The 26,612-nt window shown below is 42.0% G+C and overlaps 2 long non-coding RNA genes across 3 annotated transcripts in view; both read right to left on the bottom strand.

Moving 5' to 3' along the window:
• Positions 1–26,612, bottom strand: part of specc1 — a 109,388-nt gene that overhangs the window by 22,909 nt on the left and 59,867 nt on the right. For both annotated transcript variants that reach the window (XR_002196966.2, XR_002196965.2), the window contains exons 6-12: positions 25,238–25,311; positions 24,923–25,098; positions 17,265–17,440; positions 16,004–16,110; positions 15,747–15,819; positions 13,479–13,623; positions 5,759–5,861 (exon numbers count right to left, since the gene is read on the bottom strand). This is a non-coding gene — a long non-coding RNA (sperm antigen with calponin homology and coiled-coil domains 1). The remainder of the gene's footprint in view (positions 1–5,758; positions 5,862–13,478; positions 13,624–15,746; positions 15,820–16,003; positions 16,111–17,264; positions 17,441–24,922; positions 25,099–25,237; positions 25,312–26,612) is intronic.
• LOC117594671 lies at positions 21,405–24,906 on the bottom strand. The gene is made up of 2 exons (XR_004575904.1): positions 23,111–24,906; positions 21,405–22,250 (listed from the first exon to the last, which is right to left on the bottom strand). It is a non-coding gene; the product is annotated as an uncharacterized LOC117594671 (long non-coding RNA).

Raw genomic sequence — 26,612 nt, 5'->3', positions numbered from 1 at the left:
TAGATCTTCTAGAGTCCTGTTAGTAGGGAAATATTCCCTCACGACACACTAAACGGATAAAAGGGAACATACTGAACAATACACAGAAATCTGTTGAAACTAGAGGGTATGAATCCCACTAACCTTTAGAGCTACATTCTGGAATCAGGGCATCAGAATCTTTTTGAAAAGTATACAAAACTCCACTAACCTTTATCAAACTAAAATGACAAGGTTGTCATTAGGTTGCTGGACAGGGAATCTCACCAACTGCCCCTTCTTCAAGCTAGCAGCCTTAAGGAAAGGTGTTTCACAGTGACAGGACTGTCTGTCTCCACACATTAGCAGGTAATTAGTGGGGTTCTGTCAGGCCAGGCCCGGTCAACTATGACGGTGGAACACTGTCGGTCGTCTCCTCTGACCTTTACCGGCCTGATATTAACCTTCATTTGTGGCAGAGCTCTGGCAGTAACCTTTTCCTCTTACCAGACCATGTGCTCTGAGGATGCCCATGGCCATATCTGTTCCTCGTACTGGGAATTGCCATGAGATGGATGCCAAATTCAAAAAATGCAAATGAATAAATTCCTTCATTAATGAATTAGCCATGAAAGTGTACTGTCCTGCCACAAAAAACAAGGATTCTTTTATGCAGAATTATGCAACACTCAATGTCAAGACAAAAGATTTTGTACAGACATTCCAAATGATTGCATTCCAAAGAATGATTACTCTCCCCAGGAAAACCCCGAAGTGTAAAAGTAGATAATCAAATACCCATACACACTCAAGATTGCAGCCCAGACCACCTTTAGAAACTGTTTGTGTATAAAAGAAAATATTAGAAATCAGATACAGTCAAAAGTTTAGGACTAGGTCATCTTTTAGTTAAAGTGATCACAGGTGATTAAATACAACAGCTATTGCACAGAAGAGCTCAATCAGATGGAGTTTATGTGCTAGAAAAATAAACAAATCCAGTAATCATTAGCCTCTGTCAAGATCAGATAGCTTATTGTCAACCATTTTAATTTGAGAGGAGTTGCTTTTCTTATCAACACAAGCAGTGGTTCTGAATGATGAAAGCGTACCACAACAACACCAAGTCCTAGTCAACCAGGCCATGCATTTGGCAAGCAGCCAGGACACACAAATGACATCACTCAAAGTTCACTCTCCAACACGCCATAAAAAGGAACCATTGATCGGACTACTCATCCAGTCATTTCGGACCATTTATTCATTATTAGCAAAACTAGTGACAGCCATCAAGTCTCCCTCAACCTTGTCTTAACCACCTCGCTTGAGCAATTGACGGAACTTAAACAACAGAACAAGGCCATAATTAGGCGAAGTAAATTAAAAAAATTATAAATATTTGAATATATATTTACATGTGACACTTTTCTACAATGTAAAGTAGTGAGTGTACATTTGCTGTCCCCTCAAAATAACTCAACACACAGCCATTAATGTCTAAACCGCTGGCAACAAAAGTGAGTACACTCCTAAGTGAAAATGTCCAAATTGGGCCCAATTAGCCATTTTCCCTCCCCGGTGTCATGTGACTCGCTAGTGTTACAAGGTCTCAGGTGTGAATGGGGAGCAGCTGTGTTAAATTTGGTATCATCGCTCTCACACTCATGGCAAATCATCAAATTTTGGAAGTTCAAAATGGACACCTCATGGCAAAGAACTCTCAGAGGATCTGAAAAAAGAATTGTTGCTCTACATAAAAATGGTCTATGCTATAAGAAGATTGCCAAGACCCTAAAACTGAGCTGCAGCACGGTGGCCAAGACCATACAGCGGTTTAACAGGACAGGTTCCACTCAGAACAGGCCTCGCCATGGTCGACCAAAGAAGTTAAGTGCACGTGCTCAGTGTCATATCCAGAGGTTGTCTTTGGGAAACGTATGAGTGCTGACAGCATTGCTGCAGAGGTTGAAAGGGTGGGGGGTCAGCCTGTCAGACCATACGCCGCAAACTGAATCAAATTGGTCTGCATGGCTGTTGTCCCAGAAGGAAGCCTCTTCTAAAGATGAACGCCCGCAAACAGTTTGCTCAAGACAAGCAGACTAAGGACATGGATTACTGGAACCATGTCCTGTGGTCTGATGAGACCAAGATAAACTTATTTGGTTCAGATGGCATGGCGGCAACCAGGTGAGGAGTACAAAGACGAGTTTGTTTTGCCTACAGTCAAGCATGGTGGTAGGAGTGTCAAGGTCTGGGGCTGCATGAGTGCTGCCGGCACTGGGGAGCTACAGTTCATTGAGGGAACCATGAATGCCAACATGTACTGTGACATACTGAAGCAGAGCATGATCCCCTCCCTTGGGAGACTGGGCCGGAGGGCAGTATTCCAACATGATAACAACCCCAAACACACCTCCAAGACCTCCACTGCCTTGCTAAAGAAGCTGAGGGTAAAGGTGATGGACTGGCCAAGCATCTTTCCAGACCTAAACCCTATTGAACATCTGTGGGGCATCCTCAAACGGAAGGTGGAGGAGTGCAAGGTCCCTAACCTCCACCAGCTCCGTGATGTTGTCATGGAGGAGTGGAAGAGGACTCCAGTAGCAACCTGTGAAGCTCTGGTGAACTCCATGCCCAAGAGGGTTAAGGCAGTGCTGGAAAATGATGGTGGCCACACAAAATATTGACACTTTGGGCCCAATTTGGACATTTTCACTTAGGGGTGTACTCACTTTTGTTGCCAGCGGTTTAGACATTAATGGCTGTGTGTTGTGTTATTTTGAGGGGACAGCAAATTGACACTGTTATACAAGCTGTACACTCACTACTTTACATTGTAGCAAAGTGTAATTTCTTCAGTGTTGTCACAAAAAGTTATACTCAAATATTTACAAAAATGTGAGGGGTGTACTCACTTCTGTGAGATACTGTAAATGCTGTTGGTGGGCATTCCAAATGGCATGACATTTCCTTTGTAATGCTCTACGTTTGACCAGAGCCTGGTAGTGATGCACTTCAGGCTTGGGGTTTCCAGTAAGCAATCCCATCCTGAGAAGGAATGCAGCTGAGACGGAAAACTCTAGACTCCCAACCACAGCATTTTTTTCAGGCCAGAACTAATAATCCCTCTGGAATTGTTAGTGGCATTAGCTGGCACACGTGATTTCCTATATGATCACATCACTAACCCCAGCAACTAATCTCACTGGGTTTAATGGGATCCTTAAACTGCTATTATCGGGGGCTAAGCAATGTGTACATGAGCACATTCAATGGACATTGGACACAGGTCCTGGAAAGAGAACACAAAATAACATGTCTTCACACGTGCACACGGCATTCACACATCAATTTCGCCGTATTCTTTGCTGATTTGCTGATTATTTTTGCTAAATATGGAAAGCATTCACAGATATTCCCACAGGTCTAAGTTTGTAAACTTATAAGGACATACAGTAGTACCTAGAGATGTGTTCCCCAAAGTGTTCCCCACCCAACCTTGAAGTGAAGTAACATCCACCGTATAACACATGGAATGTATAGAACTGTATGGGCGCCAGATATCTAGAGAGGGAGAGAGAGATAGACCGGCTCTGTGAGACCCGAGGGCACTCTGGAGCTTGTGGCTCGGACTCATAACTGCTGTTTGCTCACCATTTGCTAGTGATTTCATGGACTTTTTTGCAACTTAAGCACCACCATGTTCTTTAGCAACTAATATATAGAAAATTCATTACAGGTTTGCAATACCCAATGGAAGAACAACCCACATAGTCGTTTGAGTTTATTAACCACAACATGGAATAGCTTAATATCCATATGTTCTTCCATGTCTGCTTTAAATATTCTATGTACAATTCCATCCTATGAATGAAACACTTCCTCCCTGTTTTTAGGAATATGTTATATATTTTGAAGATCGCGATCTCAGACAGAAGAATCTACAAACATTTATTTTGATTAACCACTAGACTAGGTTAACTCCAATATGATGTTTGATTGTGAACATGTAAAGACAAGGTGTGTCAGTAAGTAATATTCTGGTAATCAAATATACCAACGATTAATCAAGATATTCGAATAATAAAATGTAAAAAAATAAAAATAAAAACAATGTAATCTTTGTAACTTAAAACTACTGACATACGCTTAGAAAGGAAACATGTTTGTATTAGAAATGGTTGCAAGTCTGTGATGATCATGTTCATAACACTATCGGCAGAAACTTTATTTGTTGAGATAAATCTGACCTACTGTAGCTCCATCCATGAATTTGTCCATGACACTAGTTTAGTAAACAAAGTAAACCACATTATTACAGTATAATGACCACATTTTATTCACTATTTCTAAGATAAACACAATGCGACTCATCATTTTACATAAATTCATATTCAGTTTACATTGCATTTGATTGGAATAAGTTCCCTTTCTATGATTTCCATTAGGCTACATACTTAGCTACCTTAATTTAAAACATTAAATGCTTCTTATTCAATTAAAAACAATTTATTTACATTTTCCGTTCATTTTGTTAATTAAAACTGAATTAACCCCAAATTTAGAATAATGTTGCTTAGTTAAAAAATAACTAATTGCGGGAGGGAGGGCATTTGAGAAAGATTGTGGGTCCCGTCCAGGTCATTTGAGCCATGTTGTTTTAAAACCTTATTTCATACAGTATATAGATCAGACACTGCTCCCCAATAAAACCTTGACAACTATAAACACTAGTCAGCGCCATGAGCTAATGATACATCCTCTGTCCTTTCTTTAGCATACAACATGCTGCTATAAAATGCAAGAAGTTTTGCACTTTTGAAGTGAAATGCTCTCATTTTTCACATTTTGTTCCAAGACCACCAGTTCCGTCCTTAACGTTCTGTATTCTCTGCCATGATGAATAGAAGCCTCAGGGCATTAGATTCTAATCAAGAAATGTTTGTAATCAAATTATTTGAATTACTCAATGAATTGTGACAGCCTTAGTAATGACTTAAACTATTCCTTCCCTTGATTAATAAAATCATAATAAAATCATAATGATTTCAATGTGTTTTTATTGGACAAGCTAACGTCATTACATGATTTCAATCTCCGATGGAGGAAGAACCAACATATATTTGATTTATAGTTAAACTATAAACTATAAATCAAATGTACATGTTGTGTGATTTCAGTGGCCAGCTAGAGGAAGACGACAACAACGTCCTCTCCATGGGGGAGCCCAGAGCACTCCCCAATTAAACCACAGCTGGGATGCCTGGTTGTTTTGTTTCTTCCTCTACTGAGGTGCAGCTCACCTACTGAATGCTCTCTTTGAAGCCTACAAGGGGAAGCGCTGACAATGACGAGAGAAGCCCTTCAGTCGACAATTCTCTCTATTGATACAGCGCTGATTTTATCGGTCGGTCAACTTTTTCTTCCCTTTGTAATTGTATAGGATTAGGCGTAAAGCAGTTGTTTCATTGTTTTATTCTAGAGCTCCTTTGTTTTATGTTCACATGGTCCAGGACCAGAAGATTTTGTTAACACTGTTTCAATTGCTGTGTCCCCATTTACTTCTCAATGTCTGAAGAGAAAAAGAAAAGAAAACCTGACTCCTACAATACGACTGAAATTTATCGACTCTGATGTCTCATTTTATCCATGTATACATCCTCATAAACTTGCGAGAGAGAAAAGTAAAGAGCCAGAGAAAGAATCAGAAATGAAACAGAGTGAGAGGGAGAAACAGAGTGAGTGACAGAGAGAGCAACAGAGAAAGAAAGAGACAGAGGTTTTGACCCAGGGCCCTTACCGGATAGCCTTCTGTTTTCTTCTGGCACCACTTCAGTAGAGCGTTCCTTTTAGAACCCCCATACTCCCGCGCCAGTGCAGCCAAAGGGTCCGTTCTTTCCACACTGACATCAGGGATAGACACCAGAGCCATCGACAGAGGGAAATGACAGTTATGGCATCTGACTGGTGTGTGGGACGTGTTTGTCTCCTCGTAAGACCATCAACATTACATTACCCTCACATACAGAACACACACACTCACATGTATATATAAATAAAACACACACACACACGCACTCACTTGTTTATTTTGCCTGCTTCTGGGGACATGAGACCTAACCCAGATCCAGAGATCCATATTCCCTAGCATTAAACCTTAACGCTTACCTTGACCATACCCTTACCTCAACAACCCAACTATTATTGTCTATACTTAACCTATCTATAACAACTAAGACTAACTGATAATGCCTAAAATTGAAAGTAACCCCAATTCTAACACTATTCCTAATATGTACATTTTGCCCTAAAGCTAACCCCTATTCTGGAAATCCCATTTTCCCTAGTGGGGACCAGCAAAAACCAGGGAAAATGTCTTCAGGTTTTTCTGTCTTTGCGGGGACATCTGGTTCCCACAAGTACACAAACGTAGATCACACATACAGTACACAACCATGCGCACACACACATACACACAAACTCATGAGCCCATGCGATCCCCTGGGCTTTCATAATGAAAGCTAATCTGAGGAGTGTAGTCTCTATGGTCATGGGAACACCAGGAGACACCCTGGTCATTGCTCTCACGAGCAACATGCTAAACATTAAACATATGTGACTGTTTATTTAATTATTTGCCTGTGTCACAACATAATGATGCTTTGGGAGTCAGAAACAGGTTTTATGTAAAAATAATTACAGCCTGTGCATCATTGAAGAGACTTACTGCAGAGAAACCAATACCAAACATAGACATACTGCCAGTTAAAGAACAGTAACATTTGAGGAGCAACTAAATATATAGCATGATGTTTTTCTGCCAATCAATTGATCTAGAATAGTAAGTTGTTTTTGGGGTATTTACTGTACAGTGGAAAGTTTTTTCTTGATTTCCAAATACATTTCACATAAAATGCTATCCGGTTTCTAAAAATAGATAGAATAGAACTTGATTGAACCAATAACGCAAAACAATTATACTTCATTATTTATTTTGCCAATGAATCCAACATTCAGTTTCTCTGTTGGCAAAAGTATTAGAACCTATAGGTTACGTACTTATATTTCTGGACAACTTGACTTCACTACATTCCAAAAGAACTTCCATACATTCAATATTTCCACACATCCCTAACAGAAAATGTACTAATTCATGCATCATGAGAATGTGCATTCATCCTTAATGCCTCTGATCTGGTGGAATCACTAAATGTAAATGCTGGGTTTGTAAAAGATGCCTGAAAGTGATGGGCGTGCCTCATAAAAAGCTATAAAGTATGCCATTTTATTTACTTAATATAAGGAATTAGATTTTTTACATTTACTTTCACTAAATACAGTTTCAGACATCCACTCAAGTTGTATTTTACTGTGTGACTTTCACAGTAACTTGAAACATGAACCATTTTCTATGAAGCATAACCACTGTTTACATTTTCCAAAAGTGTGCGTGGGTGTATGTGCATGTGTTGTGACTGATGAGAGTTTAATATTAGCACACTGAGTTACACTGGGTACATTTCCATCTTTGTCATTAGCTAAAGATAAATAATGGCCAAGTAGCTGACCTTGCAATATATCAGTGATTGTTTTTTGATACAGCTGGATTGAGACAGGAAAAAGTGGTCTGAATGGAGATTATTATCAAATACAGTTTTAATATATTGAGTTTGGTAGTTTTGGTTCAAAACACCCCTTAATGATGAAAAATTATTTGAGTTCCGTGACGTCGCCCGGTATGGCGCAGCCGGGGCCCCACCCTGGAGCCAGGCCCGGGGTTGGGGCTCGCACGCGAGCGCCTGGTGGCCGGGCCTTTCCCCATGGGGCCCGGCCGGGCATAGCCCGAAGGAGCGACGTGGGGCCGCCTTCCCGTGGGCTCACCACCCACAGGAGGGACCATAAGGGGTCGGTGCGTAGAGGATCGGGCGGCAGTCGAAGGCAGGGGCCTAGGCAACCCGATCCCTGGACACGGAAACTAGCTCTAGGGACGTGGAACGTCACCTCGCTGGCGGGGAAGGAGCCTGAGATAGTGCGTGAGGTCAAGAGGTTCCGACTGGAGGTAGTCGGAATCACCTCTACGCACGGCTTGGGCTCTGGAACCACACTCCTTGAGAGAGGATGGACTCTTCACCACTCTGGAGTTGCCCATGGTGAGAGGCGGCGGGTGTGGGTTTGCATATAGCTCCCCAGCTCTGCTGCCATGTGTTGGAGTTTACCCCGGTGAACGAGAGGGTCGTTTCCCTGCGCCTTCGGGTCGGGGATAGGTCTCTCACTGTTGTTTGTGCCTATGGGCCGAACGGCAGTGCAGAGTACCCGACCTTCTTGGAGTCTCTGGGAGGGGTGCTGGAAAGTGCTCCAACTGGGGACTCTATCGTTCTACTGGGGGACTTCAACGCCCACGTGGGCAACGACAGTGACACCTGGAGGGGTGTGATTGGGAGGAACGGCCCCCCTGATCTGAACCCGAGTGGTGTTCAGTTATTGGACTTCTGTGCTAGTCACAGTTTGTCCATAACGAACACCATGTTCAAGCATAAGGGTGTCCATCAGTGCACATGGCACCAGGACACCCTAGGCCGCAGGTCGATGATCGACTTTGTTGTCGTTTCATCTGACCTGCGGCCGTATGTCTTGGACACTCGGGTGAAGAGAGGGGCGGAGCTGTCAACTGATCACCACCTGGTGGTGAGTTGGATCCGATGGCGGGGGAGGAAGCTGGACAGACTCGGCAGGCCCAAGCGTACTGTAAGGGTCTGCTGGGAACGTCTGGCCGAGTCTCCTGTCAGAGAGAACTTTAACTCCCACCTCCGACAGAGCTTCGACTGGATCCCGAGGGAGGCTAGAGATATTGAGTCTGAGTGGACCATGTTCTCCACCGCCATTGTCGAAGCGGCCGTTCGGAGCTGTGGACGTAAGGTGTCCGGTGCCTGTCGAGGCGGCAATCCCCGAACCCGGTGGTGGACACCGGAAGTAAGGGATGCCGTCAAGCTGAAGAAGGAGTCCTATCAGGCCTGGTTGGCTTGTGGGACTCCTGAGGCAGCTGACGGGTACCGACAGGCCAAGCGGACTGCAGCCCGGGTGGTTGTGGAGGCAAAAACTCGGGCCTGGGAGGAGTTCGGTGAGGCCATGGAGAAGGACTATCGGCTGGCCTCGAAGAGATTCTGGCAAACCGTCCGGCGCCTCAGGAGAGGGAAACAGTGCCCTACCAACGCTGTTTACAGTAGAGGTGGGCAGCTGTTGACCTCAACTGGGGATGTCGTCGGGCGGTGGAAGGAGTACTTCGAGGATCTCCTCAATCCCGCCGTCACATCTTCCATTGAGGAAGCAGAGGATGAGGGCTCAGAGGTGGACTCGTCCATCACCCGGGCTGAAGTCACTGAGGTGGTCAAGGAACTCCTCGGTGGCAAGGCACCGGGGGTGGATGAGATCCGCCCTGAGTACCTCAGGTCTCTGGATGTTGTGGGGCTGTCTTGGTTGACACGCCTGTGCAACATCGCATGGCGGTCGGGGACAGTGCCTTTGGGATGGCAGACCGGGGTGGTGGTCCCTCTTTTTAAGAAGGGGGACCGGAGGGTGTGTTCCAACTACAGGGGGATCACACTTCTCAGCCTCCCCGGGAAAGTCTATGCCAGGGTTCTGGAGAGAAGAATATGGCCGATAGTAGAACCTCGGATTCAGGAGGAACAGTCTGGTTTTTATGGACAGAATTTCTAGGCGCAGCCAGGGGCCGGAGGGTGTCAGGTTTGGGGACCACACGATTTCGTCTCTGCTCTTTGCGGATGATGTTGTCGTGTTGGCCTCTTCAAACCAGGACCTTCAGCATGCGCTGGGACGGTTTGCAGCCGAGTGTGAAGCGGTGGGGATGAGAATCAGTACCTCCAAATCCGAGGCCATGGCCCTCATTCGGAAAAGGGTGGCTTGCTCACTTCAGGTTGGTGGAGAGTGCCTGCCTCAAGTGGAGGAGTTTAAGTATCTAGGGGTCTTGTTCACGAGTGAGGGAAGGATGGAACGGGAGATTGACAGACGGTTCCGGTCCCGTCCCACCGGGAGGAGACCCCGGGGAAGACCTAGGACACGCTGGAGGGACTATGTCTCCCGGCTGGCCTGGGAACGCCTCGGTGTCCCCCCGGAAGAGCTAGAGGAAGTGTCTGGGGAGAGGGAAGTCTGGGCATCCCTGCTTAGACTGCTGCCCCCGCGACCCGGCCCCGGATAAGCGGAAGAAGATGGTATGGTATGGGAGTTTGGTAGTCAATTGTAAAATTTCTCTGTGGAAAGTCTCTGCCAAGTTTGCTTCCACTGTGTTTCTAAGCACTCTTGGAATCTCAGTATCCACCACAGACTTCAATCAGGCTCTTTGGAATCTCAGTATCCACCACAGACTTCAATCAGGCTCTTTGGAATCTCAGTATCCACCACAGACTTCAATCAGGCTCTTGGGAGTCCCAGTATCCACCACAGACTTCAATCAGGCTCTTTGGAGTCCCAGTATCAACCACCAACTTCAGTCAGGCTCTTGGGACTCCTGATATTGCACCATTTACTATATATTGTGCACTATTGGGCCTGATGGGCCCAGGTTACAAGGAGTACACCCTTTACCATATACAGTTGTGCTCAAAAGTTTGCATACCTTGGAGAATTGGCAATATACACTCACCTAAAGGATTATTAGGAACACCTGTTCAATTTCTCATTAATGCAATTATCTAATCAACCAATCACATGGCAGTTGCTTCAATGCATTTAGGGGTGTGGTCCTGGTCAAAACAGTCTCCTGAACTCCAAACTGAATGTCAGAATGGGAAAGAAAGGTGATTTAAGCAATTTTGAGCGTGGCATGGTTGTTGGTGCCAGACGGGCCAGTCTGAGTATTTCACAATCTGCTCAGTTACTGGGATTTTCACACACAACCATTTCTAGGGTTTACAAAGAATGGTGTGAAAAGGGAAAAACATCCAGTATGTGGAAGTCCTGTGGGCAAGAATGCCTTGTTGATGCTAGAGGTCAGAGGAGAATGGACCGACTGATTCAAGCTGATAGAACAGCAACTTTGACTGAAATAACCACTTGTTACAACCGAGGTATGCAGCAAAGCATTTGTGAAGCCACAACACGCACAACCTTGAGGCGGATGGGCTACAACAGCAGAAGACCCAACCGGGTACCACTCATCTCCACTACAAATAGGAAAAAGAGGCTACAATTTGCACGAGCTCACCAAAATTGGACAGTTGAAGACTGGAAGAATGTTGCCTGGTCTGATGTGTCTCGATTTCTGTTGAGACATTCAGATGGTAGAGTCAGAATTTGGCGTAAACAGAATGAGAACATGGATCCATCATGCCTTGTTACCACTGTGCAGGCTGGTGGTGGTGGTGTAAGGGTGTGGGGGATGTTTTCTTGGCACACTTTAGGCCCCTTAGTGCCAATTGGGCATCGTTTAAATGCCACGGCCTACCTGAGCATTGTTTCTGACCATGTCCATACCTTTATGACCACCATGTACCCATCCTCTGATGGCAACTTCCAGCAGGATAATGCACCATGTCACAAAGCTCAAATCATTTCAAATTGGTTTATTGAACATGACAATGAGTTCACTCTACTGAAATGGCCCCCACAGTCACCAGATCTCAACCCAATAGAGGATTTTTGGGATGTGGTGGAACGGGAGCTTCGTACCCTGGATCCCACAGATCTCCATCAACTGCAAGATGCTATCCTATCAATATGGGCCAACATTTCTAAAGAATGCTTTCAGCACCTTGTTGAATCAATGCCACGTAGAATTAAGGCAGTTCTGAAGGCGAAAGGGGGTCAAACACAGTATTAGTATCGTGTTCCTAATAATCCTTTAGGTGAGTGTATGTTCCATTTGTAAAGAAAACATGAGTGAGTAGACAAAACACATGTCTTTTATTTCTTATGGGATTCACATTCAACTGTAGGTCATAACAGAATGGCACAATCATAAAACAAAACATAGCAACAAAGAAAAAAATGAACTGACTCCTGTTCAAAAGTCTGCATACACTTATTTCTTAATACTGTGTATTGCCCCCTTTAGCATTAATGAGAGTGTGCAGTCTTTTGTAATAGTTGTCTATGAGGCCCTGAATTCTTGCAGGTGTTATAGCTGCCCTTTCGTCTTGGCATAATGCCTCCAGGTCATGGAAAGTCTTGGGTCGCCTTGCATGAACCGCACGTTTGAAATCTCCCCGAGTGGCTCGATGATATTAAGGTCAGGAGACTGTGATGGCCACTCCACAACCTTCACCTTTTTCTGCTGTAACCACTGGAGGGTCAACTTGGCCTTGTGCTTAGGGTCATTATTGTGCAGGAGAGTCCAAGAGCGTCCCATGCGCAGGTTTCGTGCAGAAAAATGGAAATTGTCTGCCAGTATTTTGTGATAACATGCTGCATTCATCTTGCCATACATTTTCACAAGATTCTCCGTGCCTTTAGAGCTCACACATCCCCAAAACATCAGTGAGTCACCTGTGTGTGTCACCATGTGCTTGAGTACTATGTCTTCAGATGTAATTTTTTTAGTAATGGCTTCTTTCTTGCCAACCTCTAAGACAGGTGAGTTTTATGCAGAGCTCTTGATATGGGAGACCAGAGAACCGTTACTCCGGTCCCTGCCACTCAACTCTGTGGCTCCTTCAAAGTGATTGTTGGCCTCTGTGGCTTCTCTCATAAGTCTCCTTGTTTGAGTGGTGAATTTGGAGGGACACACTTTTCACAGTGCTTTGGTGGTATGATGCAGCTTTTACTCCCTGATTATTGATCCAACATGGGATATCCACTCAAATAGCCAAACACTTGAATATTATTTTGCACCCTTTTGAATTTGTATTACTTTCTCTAAAAGTTTGGGAGAATTCTCTTTGGGCTTTTTCTTCACAATCAAAGCCTGGCCAAGGATGGTTTGTTTTATATACAGAAAAAGGGTCAGCAGCTTTAATGGTTTACAGGTGGAGGCCAATGGAAAGGTAATTGTTTTATAAGGGCAAATTCTTTCCTTTGTGTAAACTGGGAGCTTCCACATTGCAGAGGCTGAATACTTACGCAAGCATCACATTTCAGTTTTATAATTTTCTTGCTTATATTTCATAACATAAAACCAGTGTTTCCTTAAAAAATACTTTTGCAATGCATTTATCATATTTCCCTTAACCTCATTTGGCCATTGACATTTTGGTTTTATTCTCAGTGTAGGTGTTAGCAATTCCTGTACAGACAGCCCAATTCACCCACCCCATTACTCAAATGAATAGGAATTGGCCTACCAAATTCAGATCACATTTGTGATATCACAAAGCAGGCTAAATATTTCATCCCACCCAAACAGTCTGAAATTCTAACCTTGTTTTTGTGGAATTAAAATGTATTGTTGACTGTATACTGTATACTGTGTTTGAGACTTAATAGGCCTCTATTTTGAAGTAGCAAGAACCGCACCGTGAGCCAAAGTATGTACAAGCACAGAATTATGTGTATTAGTGTGGAGGGCCTACCTGAGCTTGCTGTTGTTCCTGCTGTAGGCCACAGAGTGGCTCCGGCTGCTGATGGTTGCTGGGGACTTAATTACAGACTCCAGGGAAGGACTCTTTCTCATAAGGCTGTTGGGCTTCAGCTCATCCCCAGAGCCTCCATACTTATCTGGGAAACCCAACATAAGGAACAAGGGAGGGGAGGGATGGGAGACAATAAATATACAGGGAAAGAGACAGGGAAAAATGAGACCGAGAAAGGGATAGGACACAGAGAGAGGGAGAGAAGGGGAAAGAGAGAGGGAGAGAAGGGGAAAGAGACAGGGAGAGGGAAAGTAGACCGAGAAAGGGAGAGGAGACAGAGAGAGGAGAGAAGGAGAGGGAGAGGAGACAGAGAGAGGGAGAGAAGGGGAAAGAGAGAGGGAAAGAAGGGGAAAGAGAGCGGGAGAGAAGGGGAAAGAGAGAGGGAGAGAAGGGGAAAGAGAGAGGGAGAGAAGGGGAAAGAGAGAGGGAGAGGGAAAGTAGACCGAGAAAGGGAGAGGAGACAGATAGAGGGAGAGAAGGAGAGGGAGAGGAGACAGAGAGTGTTGTGAGTTAGTCCACGATCTGAAATACAGTGTTGCGAGTTAGTCCACAATCTGAAATATTGTGTTGCGAGTTAGTCCACAATCTGAAATATAGTGTTGCTGGTTAGTCCACAACCTGAAATAAAGTGCTGTGAGTTAGTCCACAATCTGAAATATAGTGATGTGAGTTTGTCCACAATCTGAAATACATTGTTGTGAGTTAGTCCACAATCTGAAATATAGTGTTCTGAGTTAATCCACAATCTGAAATATAGTGTTGTGAGTTAGTCCATAATCTGAAATATAGTGTTCTGAGTTAATCCACAATCTGATATATAGTGTTGCTGGTTAGTCCATAATCTGAAATAAAGTGCTGTGAGTTAGTCCACAATCTGAAATATAGTGATGTGAGTTTGTCCACAATCTGAAATACATTGTTGTGAGTAAGTCCACAATATGAAATATAGTGTTGTGAGTTAGTCCATAATCTGAAATGTAGTGTTCTGAGTTAATCCACAATCTGAAATATAGTGTTGTGAGTTAGTTTATAATCTGAAATACAGGGTTGTGAGTTAGATCACAATCTGAAATACAGTATTGTGAGTTAGTTAACAATCTGAAAAAGGTTTGTATTCTTCTTTCACATTTTTTTTGGAAAGGCTAGAGAAAAGGCTTCTAAAGTAAATTGTTCCGCTGTCCAGTAGATCCTTTATTTTAAATAACTCACAGTCTATCTATTAAGTCCCACCAAATTCAGACCAAGAGTGTAGCAAAACATTCCCTAGAAATGCACACTAACACTAACTAAAAAGGTATCTTGCAACAATCAATGTCAAAGTGCATGGCCTACATGGCAAGAAGGAAGCTTTTGCAAAAAAAAAAAAGAATATAAATGCCCAACTGAAGTTTGCCAGACAGCCCCTAGATGAAAACCAAGACTGCTGGAACAATGTGCTCTGGAGAGACGAGTCAAAGGTAGAGTTGGTTGGCTGCAATGTCAGATGCCAAGTTTCGAGCTGACAAAACTCTGGCTTTCAAAAACAAAACCAAAAAACAACAACATACCAACCGCAAAGCCTGGTGGCGGGGGAATTATGGTTTGGAATTCCTCCCAGTTGATGGAAGATAGACAGTTACAAGAAACGCCTACATTAAGTTATTTCTGTCATTGGTGCAAATGAAGATAACAGTATATTTTTTCCCACAGGGAAATAGCATTACTGTAGATGTATGTTTGTGAAATAAGTATAATTTTGAAGTTTTTCTTAAATTAGGCAATCTTTACCATGCTGAAATTAAGATCCAAATATCCAAATGTCAAAAAAGAGACAACCTTTACTTCGGTAAACGTTTTATTCCTGATGAAACCAGCTAATCAAAAGCCACTGACCTTACCATTACAGAAAAATATCACACATCAACTAAGGTTAAATTATATTGTTTTACAAACATCTAAATATTTTCTTGCATCTCTCTTTCTGGGATTGAAGAATTAGGACTTTAGAAGAGTTGATTTTGCTAAATAACAGCAATAAGATTTGAGTTTATGTGATTGGTCAAAGCCATGCCTGATTCAATGCTAGTGTTCCATCACAAAGCACTTCATCAGAATGCGAAGGGATGAGCCTGCCTTTAGTAGAGGTAATAAGATTTGGGCATGCGGAGACACTATGATCATTGGTGTTTTACACATTTTAAATGAATACTCTACTTGCTTTCCATTTACCTGGATGACAGAAATCTCCATGGTTGATCCTTTTCTCCAGGGTCTTTGAAAGCGGTTTGATAGATGAATGCCGCTAAAAATTAAAAATTAAACATTTTTAACTATTCATGTCCCACACGTAACAATGACCAAAAGTTGAAAACAAAACTTGAAACAGTTAACATTAGTTTTAACTAAAATAAAACAGTTAATGATCATTAATGAACAGCAATGTGCTGTTAATCATACAGATTGGGTGAAGAGGGCATGTGATATACCTGGATGGGGGAGACCGCCGCCGCAGGAGCTGTGCGAATAGGTATCCCACTCAGAGGACTTCTAGATGAAGGGTGCATCTGTACCTTATGTCCTGGCCCAGGTCCATCTGCAATGAATTTGAAAGAGGAAGTATTTTATATGGCATTCCATGGTTATGTTCATATGACTATCAGTTATGCCCGGTTAAGCAAACAGACATCTACAGTATCTCACAAAAGTGAGTACACCCCTCACATTGTTGTAAATATTTGAGTACATCTTTACATGTGACAACAATTTGGACATTTTCACTTAGGGGTGTACTCACTTCTGTTGCCAGCAGTTTAGACATTAATGGCTGTGTGTTGTGTTATTTTGAGGGGAAAGCAAATTTACACTGTTATACAAGCTCTACACTCACTACTTTACATTGTAGCAAAGTGTAATTTCTTCAGCGTTGTAACATGATATAGATTTAATCAAACATTTACAAAAATGTGAGGGGTGTACTCACTTTTGTGAGATACTGTAAGCTGTTTCATTAGGTTAAGATGTTAATTGGACAAGGTTTCTTCTGTATCACTGCTGCTAGGCCCGCGAAATGCCCGCGAAAGGCCTGCGAAGTCGCCAAATAACCTGTATATCCTGTGTAATTTATGGGCAATATTCATGTCTCCCTTATGACACAACAGGCAGCAGACCACTCAGAGAGCGAAGTCTCAGTCTGTCAGAGAGGGAAGCCTCAGTCTGTCAGAGAGGGAAGCCTCAGTCTGTCAGAGAGGGAAGCCTCAGTCTGTCAGAGAGGGAAGCCTCAGTCTGTCAGAGGGGGAAGCCTCAGTTTGTCAGAGGGGGAAGCCTCAGTCTGTCAGAGAGGGAAGCCTCAGTCTGTCAGAGGGGGAAGCCTCAGTCTGTCAGATAGGGAAGCCTCAGTCTGTCAGAGAGGGAAGCCTCAGTCTGTCAGAGAGGGAAGCCTCAGTCTGTCAGAGAGGGAAGCCTCAGTCTGTCAGATAGGGAAGCCTCAGTCTGTCAGATAGGGAAGCCTCAGTCTGTCAGAGAGGGAAGCCTCAGTCTGTCAGAGAGGGAAGCCTCAGTCTGTCAGAGGGGGAAGCCTCAGTCTGTCAGAGAGGGACGCCTCAGTCTGTCAGATAGGGAAGCCTCAGTCTGTCAGAGAGGGAAGCCTCAGTCTGTCAGAGGGGGAAGCCTCAGTCTGTCAGAGAGGGAAGCCTCAGTCTGTCAGAGAGGGAAGCCTCAGTCTGTCAGAGGGGGAAGCCCTGTGCTCACTTGGTGCGGGTGTGTCAAAGGACTTGATGAGGGATTTGACGGTGGCTCCGGACTCGGCAGCGGCAGTGTTGCTGCTGGTGTCGATGGATGAGGAAGGAGCCTGGGTCATGGAGATGCCGCACCAGTGAGGACTGCCACCAGCATCCGAAAAGCCCTCTGAGTCACCATGCAACGACCTGAGAGAGTCAAGGGGGAGGAGATGCTTACAGTACAGTCTGGCAAAACAATTAGAAGGCAGAAACTCTTTTAGCTAGGAGGTGTTAGAAATCGGCCCTCTGAGAGATAATCTAAACAGAGAGGTTTCTGTTGTTCTCATTATCTAGGCACATTCACTTCCAATGAAACGTACATTCATATTGTAATTGTTAATGCTCAGATTCCACAGAGGATACAGTAGGGACGAATGTATATGTGTGTACAGAGGAGGTCAATGCCTTATCAGAGATTCCTATAACATTGGTTTACTAATTCAGTGCTGTCAGAATAACAATTTAGAGTTTACTCAGTTGATGCTCTGAAGAAACATAATGATAATTTTTGCCCAGTGTATTGACTGTTCCATTAAAAATATTTGCTTAATAGATCTGATGTATATCATTTACCATCATTTGTACATTTCTGATAAGAAATAACTCAATAGCTTGAGCTAATTTTAGATGACAACAAAACAAAAAAGAGCAAATGTATATATACAGTACCAGTCAAAAGTTTCAAGTGAATGGTTAAATGTGTCCAAACTTTAAACTGGTATTGTATGTTTAATCCATCCCTTTCTTTCCGTCTTTGGATTGTAGGTCATGACTTGAGTGAGCCTAAGTGTTAGTGTTCTTAGTGAAACCCTTGACGAATGGAAGTAGAATAACTGCTTTTAATAAGTACATTTCATTTGAATTGGTAACATCCCATAGGAAGAAAAATGGGACCTCACGAATGGTTTACCAATACTGTTAAGGTAAAAACATTTTATTTTTATTTTTTATTAATCCTCCTATAACAATTTCTAATTATTACAGGGATTTCTAAATATTTTAGGATTGTGTTGTGAATTATAAATAATAATAATTTCCTTAATGTCGGTAATAAAACATTTCCCAGAATGCATAAAATCCAAAACTAACGTATCATGGCATAGAAGCAAATTTTCTTTGAGTTAAAATTTAACTAATTTGAATTGGTCTATGCTAGTTATGTATTCTGCGCATTAACAAGTGGCATATACTATTGATAAGAGATGTTCAAAATGAATTTGTCTTGAAAATGAAGACTTTCATGGTTCACATCCTAATTTATTTAGTTTGAATTCAATTATATTTTGTAATGTTCAAATACATTTCAATTTCAGCTTCCTGTGTGGCCAACTCAAATGTATTGCTTGAATTTAATTACATTGAGAAATTCCGAATTGCCTCCAATCCTGATGAAAGGGGTGAGAAGAGATTAAATGAGGACTCTGTTGGGGAGAAAGCAGATCAAATGTCAACCACCCAGAGAGTGAACTCAATCAAACACACACAAACAAAGTCAGGAATAGAGTCATTTCATTTATTGACTTTCCAAAGAACATATACAAAAGATTTTTAAACTTACACTGAGTAAGTGCTTTTTATTTGATCTTTCGCAGGTATTAAAACCCAACCAGATGTTTATAACATTTAACCTAAAATAAATTAAATTGTTGTACATTCAGTTGTTGAACTGTAGCTCAAATGGCTTTAAATCAAAGGCTGAGAAAAGGTCATGAACAAAGTTACCGCTATGTCTTATGATAAGATGGCAATATAGATCATACTCAAAGTTCAACTGAACCATCATGTTTTTCTCAATATGATGACTTCGGCATTACTGCATCTACGGATTACATTAGTCATTAGTATCAAATATCTGCTGTGTACGTGGAAGCAGTCATCAGAGATTAGAGGCTATTAGTTAACCTGATGGGGGTCGCATTAAAAAGGCTTCAGATTTTGATAAAACATTCACAATACCTTCAACTCATTCAATGTTAGAGGAAAATATTATTGCCAATAAAACATTTTGGCAGTGATTTTGACATTTTAAATAAAGCCAGTTCATAAGGGATTTTAGGCACAGCTGTAGATCTGAGGACTGATTCAGTCAGGCAGTGATCAGCAGTGGATTACCCTTAAGGTTAAAATGCACTGGCCTTCCTGTGTTTACATTTTGATTCATAATGTGTAAATGATCAGTGATCATACAATAATATCCTGTGGTTCAGTGTTGTAGGCAGAACTCAAACTAGCAAGTTTGATTCAAGATGAATCCGGGTGACTTTACACACACACACATACATATATATATATATATAAACACACACATATATATACATGCACAACATAAAACCACTGACCAGCACAGACCAGTACAGGTTCTTCATGTTTTGCTGTTCTGGATATTCTGTTCCATACCACCACCTAGTGGTAAGTGGCAACCTTACATCTGGTACAAATGAAGGTGCAGATGGACAACCCATTTAAAATGATTGTAAAATTTTGTTTCTAACCGGCACCAGGATCACATGCCTGAGGGTGCATTTTCTATAAATAAGGGGGCGTGTCTAATCACTGTGCACCCACCCCAGACGAAAATGTTTGAAACTTATATACGCATGTAAAGCCGACCGAAAAGTGTTGATCGTAACATGTTGACTATGACGATCGGACCTGGTCGCATCCATGTACGACCATCTATGTATATGGGGGGAACAAAACTGAGGGGGCACGACTTTTACCTGAGGGGGCAATGTCCCCTTTTGCAAGCATTACAAACATTGGATTCAAATAAGCTTGTATTGTGGGATTCTAAAGCTCATGAGGTATTTATAAATTAAATTCGTCAAGAATCCATGGATATAAACAGTATATATATATATATATATATATGTATATACACACACTGTATATGTACTTTAGATACATACATACAGTGGATATAAAAAGTCTACACACCCCTGTTAAAATGACAGGATCTTGTGATGTAAAAGAATGAGACAAAGATAAATCATGTCAGAACTTTTTTTATTTAAATGTTTTCCCCATGGAAGATTTCATTTTGTTTTTCAATTGAATTGTTCACATTATAGGTCACATTAAAAGTGAAAAATGTTCTGACATGATTTATCTTTGATTTAACCTGGGGTGTGTAGACTTTTTATATCCACAGTATACACACAGTATTATGCTAAATTCTTAAGGCACCTGTGATAATTGTTTAAAGCTGAAAAGTGTTTATTTGACTGACACAATTTGATTGATGCAAATAAAAAGAAACATTAATACAATGAAATGTAACAAAACGTTATTAGTGTTAGAAGGCAATTCACATTGGTTCATTTGGTTAATTCTTCCAAGCCTTATCAGGATTTACCTTGTCATTTGACTTTGACTTTGCTTTGTGTTATTTTCCCAGCCCAAATGAACCTACACAGCTTCAGTCATGTTGAGGCATGGGCTCTGAAGCCGTCTAATTCTGGGAGTAATTCACAGACAGATTTTCCCTTTAAGTAGGTATTCATTGTCTTTACAGATTGTTTGGGGAAATGATTATGCTGAAAGATAACGTTTTCACCAATCAGTCAAAGATGGCCACTTCTTGTAAGACTTCTCATGGTGAAAGCGTGTACTTTGGGGCAAGATAACTGCCATATGCTGAGCAAGTACTGTATTTTCCTCAGTCATTTAAGGTTGTGATATTTCAGTACAGATATATCAGATGTCTTTTCAGTCTTCAGGGTGCCCTGTTTCTTTACATTACTTTGACATTTCTTCTACCCATCTCACAAGATATCAATTACCTTTTGTACAACAACATAAATGGTTCTTTCTTATTTTTTTGCTCAGTTCTGTTTATTCTAAGGTTGTATCACATTTTTACGAGCAAATAAACACTTGGTTTAATCTGTGTTTAATCTGTGTTTGCTGCTTTCGCGAACACAGATTAAACCTAGTGTAGGACTCCATTGAACGTGACTTTACAATCTTAGACTAAGCTTAATATGTGTCCGCAAAACCTACCCTTAATCCCAAGATACATTGCTTTAAACAATTTTCTCAGATGGCGTATGACTTTTGCTCAGTAGAATGTGTGTGTATATACACATATAAAAAAATTGGATGTCACAACTTGAGTTTTCCCATTTAATGTGATTGCTATTAACATAAAATAGGAAAATATAATCCAAGCACTTCTTAAAGTAACAGATATTCCAAATGAAACTGTAATAAACCACATATGCACTAACTAATGGTACACTTGAACAATTCAAGTATTACAGCCAAGTAACCAAACAAACAATAAAACCAGCTATGATTGACAACAAAAAAATGAAAACATTTACTGAATTGCCTTTCACATATGTTCATAAATCAGACTCAGAACAACAACCTGCAGCGTCTTTTTCATCTATAAGCCGACTGCTAGGCTTCAGTCAACCCTCAGAGAACTGTCTTAGTCTAATAATTTGTTTTGTCAACAAATCAAAGAATCTTCTTAACAACACCTGGAATAAGTGAATACTCACCTTTTAAGTGTCTAAAAGGCACAAAAGAAAATAAGAATCTGTAACAAAAACACTTCCAATCCTATCATCAGTCCACTCTCTTAAAAGATAGGACAGTGATTCACAAATACACCAATGAAAACATTGCAAATGATACAGATACAAATCTGTACAGAATCTTTTTTTTTTTATTCATGAATAAAAATTTGTTGATTTGGTAGCCAAGTGTTGTCTCAAAATTTAATTAAATGTAAAAGTAAACCACAATGGGCTTGCTGTCTGGGTCACACACAGCTTCCTGGCTAATAAACCCATTAGAAGTACATACCATATAACAGCTGGTATGGTAATACTGATCAAAGCCACTCTGTACAATAATACTGTCTGTCTTCACAGGGTCCTGATGTGATGAGGGTTTCTACCTCCCCTCTACAGCAGTCTTGGTTTCAAAACTGGATCCAGCCCCGAGTCTGAAAAACAAGAAACGTAATACAGAGACAATATTATATTAAATAAATATAAGCTATACTCTCTTAAAAAGAAATGTCCTCATGTAACTAGTTTAAGACTCAATTGGTGCACTGGACTACTGTAGGTAATGTAAGAGTTGACTGTTTCTCTAGAAAACACAAAGGCTCTTTCCTCTGTCTCTCTCTCCATGCGTCACTTAGCGGGTTAATGACATTCATTGTGACCTCTGTGCTGTCTACATGTATCTGAAATCAGTGTGCTAAACAGATCACATGTTGGTTATATAATCAAGCAGATGATAGCATGACCACAAAAAAATCATGCCATGTTATACTACTAGACAATTATTCAGAGGAATGTACAGGGTAGGTACAGTACTGATTCTCCAAGGAACCAATAAGGTAAGTACAGTATTTATTTTCCAGGAACCAATTGGTTAGGTACAGCTCTGATTCTCCAGATAAATCCATAATTTAGGTAAAGGTTTGATTCTAAAGATGAACCAGTAAACTATATACAGTACTGATTTTCAAGAGAAACCAATAATGTAAGTAAAATATTGATTCTCAAGTGAACCAGTAACATTGGTACAGTGTCAATTCACGCAACAGGACAGCAGGTGGCACCAAAGTACCAAAAAATGTTTTACAGTTGAAATCAAGCAAAGCAAATCCCAGCTAATTAAAGGACTCAGGTAGCTGGTAGATAGTTTTCGCAGCTGCCTGTTAGTCAGCTAGTCAGCCAGACAGACAATAAGAAGCAGCAGAAGCAGCCTAAAGACTTAGGATGAAAATCAGCAGCTCTAGATAACAGCATTCACTCGAAAGGCAGCATTCACTGAGCAGTGCAGTGGACTCACCTGGGCTTTCTATAAGGAGCCATTTCTGAGAGAGGGACATCCTTGAGAGAACGAACGATCTCAGGGAGGAGGGGAGCTTCTGGTCTGGTACGTCCCAGGTACGTACGGGAAAAGTAAAGTACCCATTCTTTTTTAGGTTCTAATTTACAAGTTTACATATTTTTTCAGGCAAGCTGTTGGAGTTTATCAGCTAACTGATAAGAGCTCTATATGTGAAGTATTCCTAGTCCGGGCCAATTTTGCAGAGCATTATATTGTCATCATCACGGTACATGAGACAAGAAAGGGCGGAGCTGTTCTTCCACTCACCAAACAATCACATCCCTGGCAGCACAAACCATAGGTGTACCACATGAAATGTAACAGTATTTTTATATTTAATAGGATTGAATGAAAAGGTTTAGAAGTGCTGTCAGTGTAGTCCAGACAGCAGCATTTCTAAGTAGAGTTTAGTGTAGGCCCATTACTAACGTGTAACTGTAAACATCAGTGATGATAAGTACTAGAGACTGTTGCAGCAGGACACAGATGGAGAGAGATACTGCAGGGGAGTACGTCGCCTGCAAAAACCTCTATTAGCATTCATTGCTAATGCCAAGGATTTGATGCCCTCTAAAATCCCAGGATATGAGGTTTGAAAATCCCAGGATATGAGGTTTGAAAATCCCAGGATATGAGGTTTGAAAATCCAAGGATATGAGGTTTGAAAATCCCAGGATTGTCTTGGAGGTGTGGTTTAATCTGGGCGTATCTTGGTGTGGCAAGGACACAGCCACCTGACAAAATGTGGAAATCCTGCCCACAGCCAGCTGTTTCCACCCCCTATCATAACAAATCACGGATAGCAGTCCTATTAGTAAGGGCAGCGAATCAAGCTACTGAAATTTTGAGGTCAAAGATCCACCCAACAACTCAAGTTATATACAGTCATACAGTTTTAGCCTTTGGGTGCACAGACCCCTTAGACTGAACATGTCGCTACTGATGCCAAAGAAACCCAGGGACTGGCTAGGAATTGGGGAAGAATGGTTGCTAGCTAGTAAGCTAGCCTGCCAGGCCAGCATCAGGATTTATTAAGCAACTGGCGTATAAAACTACTCACCACCACTGGTCACTAGTTACAAGACAGCCAGCCAAAGTGGTAGTGTCCAATGTCACCTGGCCATCTAATGTTAGTTTTCACTGCAGTTGCTCTTTAAGGATATTATTATTGGACTTCCTATCCTAATTTGCCGCGAGCATCAGCGCAATTCAGTGCCTACCCAATGAAAATGTAATTGATAGTGAGCATTGACAACAAGGATGTACAAATGTTAACTTTGTTTTTGTATTCAATTATTTGAAATAAAAGCATGTAATGCCTCCTGAACTGAAAGTGGCTCCTTCCAGCGCTGCTTCCTACAGCCACCCACACAGCAACACACCGTAAACCATACTGACTACTATGTCGAAGAGGCAATCAGTCCCACAATCAGTGAGACATGGCAAGCCCTAGAGTAGCAGCAGTTCCAGGACAGAGTGAGTTAGCCAGGACAGAGAGAGGCTACGGCCCAGTGCTGAGAAGGAGCGGGAGGGGAAAGGTAAAGTTGGCTATAGACACAGAGCACGACAGGGCAATTCAAATCTGCCCTTTAAGGCCAGTGACACTTCTGGAGTCATTCTTCAACTCTAAGCAGAGACTGATTTATACTGGGACATCAGATCAGTTCATCAGGTAGAAAGTAAAACCAGAAGTGTCTTTGCCCACCGGGACCGTAGTTGAATAGCCCTGCTGTGGTACTGACTGAGCCCTCCCAGCCAAGCAGTACGTACCTGACTCCCTGCAGCTGCTCCAGGTCTGACGAGAGCTTGGCACTGCGGCCCTGCTCCTCCTGCAATCTTCTCCTTAGAGAGCGGATCTCCTGCTGGGCTTCTACCTTGATGTCGTTGGCCACCACCACGGCTGTCTGGAGGTCTGCCTGGAACCGACGCCACTCCTCGGTTTCATCCTGGACAAACAAACACACACACATTATGATTCTTCTTACACCATAACAGTCAGAAGCCTCGACCATCTCCACAACCAGCAAATCACTATATTCAGGTCACATGTATGAATCAAGTCAGGTGCAGTCAGATCCAGCTTACCTTCATCTGTTTACTCAGAATCTTCCGTTGCCTCTCCACCTCAGCTTTCTGCTCTTCCAGCTTCTTGAGTTGGTCTACCAAAAAAATACATATGTAATGTAATGACCCCTTTTGAGAAAATGAGTGGTCATCATGTCCAAAATGAACTTTATTTATAATCCATTCAACACGGTACATGCACACAGGTGCCATTCATAACTGGAAGAGTTGCAGCTATGTGTTAGTATTTTATTTTTTTAAGGAGAACAAATGCTTGGTATAGACTACAATGGCACTTGTGACACTACAGGGCCTCTTCATACCCTCTGAAAATGTGTTAGTCATTGTATGATTATGGTGAGCCTGTTATCAGTTAAATCTGCATTAGTTTATTCATAACTCATACTTAATCCAAATGGCGTGAGTCTCACCGCCAAACAAATATGACTCAAACAGGTATAAGTTCAAGTTGGAAGTTTGAAGACAGGCTGGAAAAACTGTTCTCCTGTGACAACAGCTTGTTAGTCTGAAAAGGCATTAGACATATAACTAACTACCCTAACTGAACCAAAGACTTCCCTAATGTTTGGTTCTGATGTAAAAGAAAACGTAATTCATCAGACCAGGCCACCATTTTTCATTGCTCCATGGTCCAGTTCTGATGCTCACATGCCCATTGTAGGCACTTTCGGCAGTGGACAGGGGTCAGCATGGGCACCCTGAGTGGTCTGTGGCTACGCAGCCTCATATGCAACAAACTGCGATGCACTGTGTTCTGACACCTTTCTATCAGTACCAGCATTAACTTTTTCAGCAATTTGAGCTACAGTAGCTCCTCTGTTGGATCAGACCACATGGGCCAGCCTTCGCTCCCCACATGCATCAGTGAGCCTGTTGCCGGTTCACCGCTTTTCCTTTCTTGGACCACTGCAGACCGGGAACACCCCATAAGGGCTGCAGTTATGGAGATGCTCTAACCCAGTTGTGTAGCCATCACAATTTGTCCCTTGTCAAAGTGCTCAGATCCTTACGATTACCCATTTTTCCTGCTTCTAACACATCAACTTTGAGGACAGATTATTCACTTGCAGCCTAATATATCCCACCCACTGACAGGTGCCATGATAACGAGATTATTAGTGTTATTCACTTCACCTGTCAGTGGTCATAATGTTATGGCTGATTGGTGTACTCTAAAGGTCCTGGATGGAGTTGTTTGTGAAGCTCTCTTACCTCAAAATGACCTATACAATATTCAATAATAGTGAAAACATTATAGCAGCACAAACAAAAATGTTAAAAGCCCAAACAATTGAGCCTATTTTGAGTCAGTTTCGGAGTATGTAGGGGGCTGGTGACATCATCCCCTAGAATGAAACGTCTAACATATACAGTG

Source organism: Esox lucius, chromosome 7, assembly GCF_011004845.1.
Source record: "Esox lucius isolate fEsoLuc1 chromosome 7, fEsoLuc1.pri, whole genome shotgun sequence".
Lineage (NCBI taxonomy): Eukaryota > Metazoa > Chordata > Actinopteri > Esociformes > Esocidae > Esox > Esox lucius.
The sequence above is the reverse complement of the archived record's forward strand: the minus strand, read 5'-3'. Positions and strand labels throughout refer to the sequence as shown.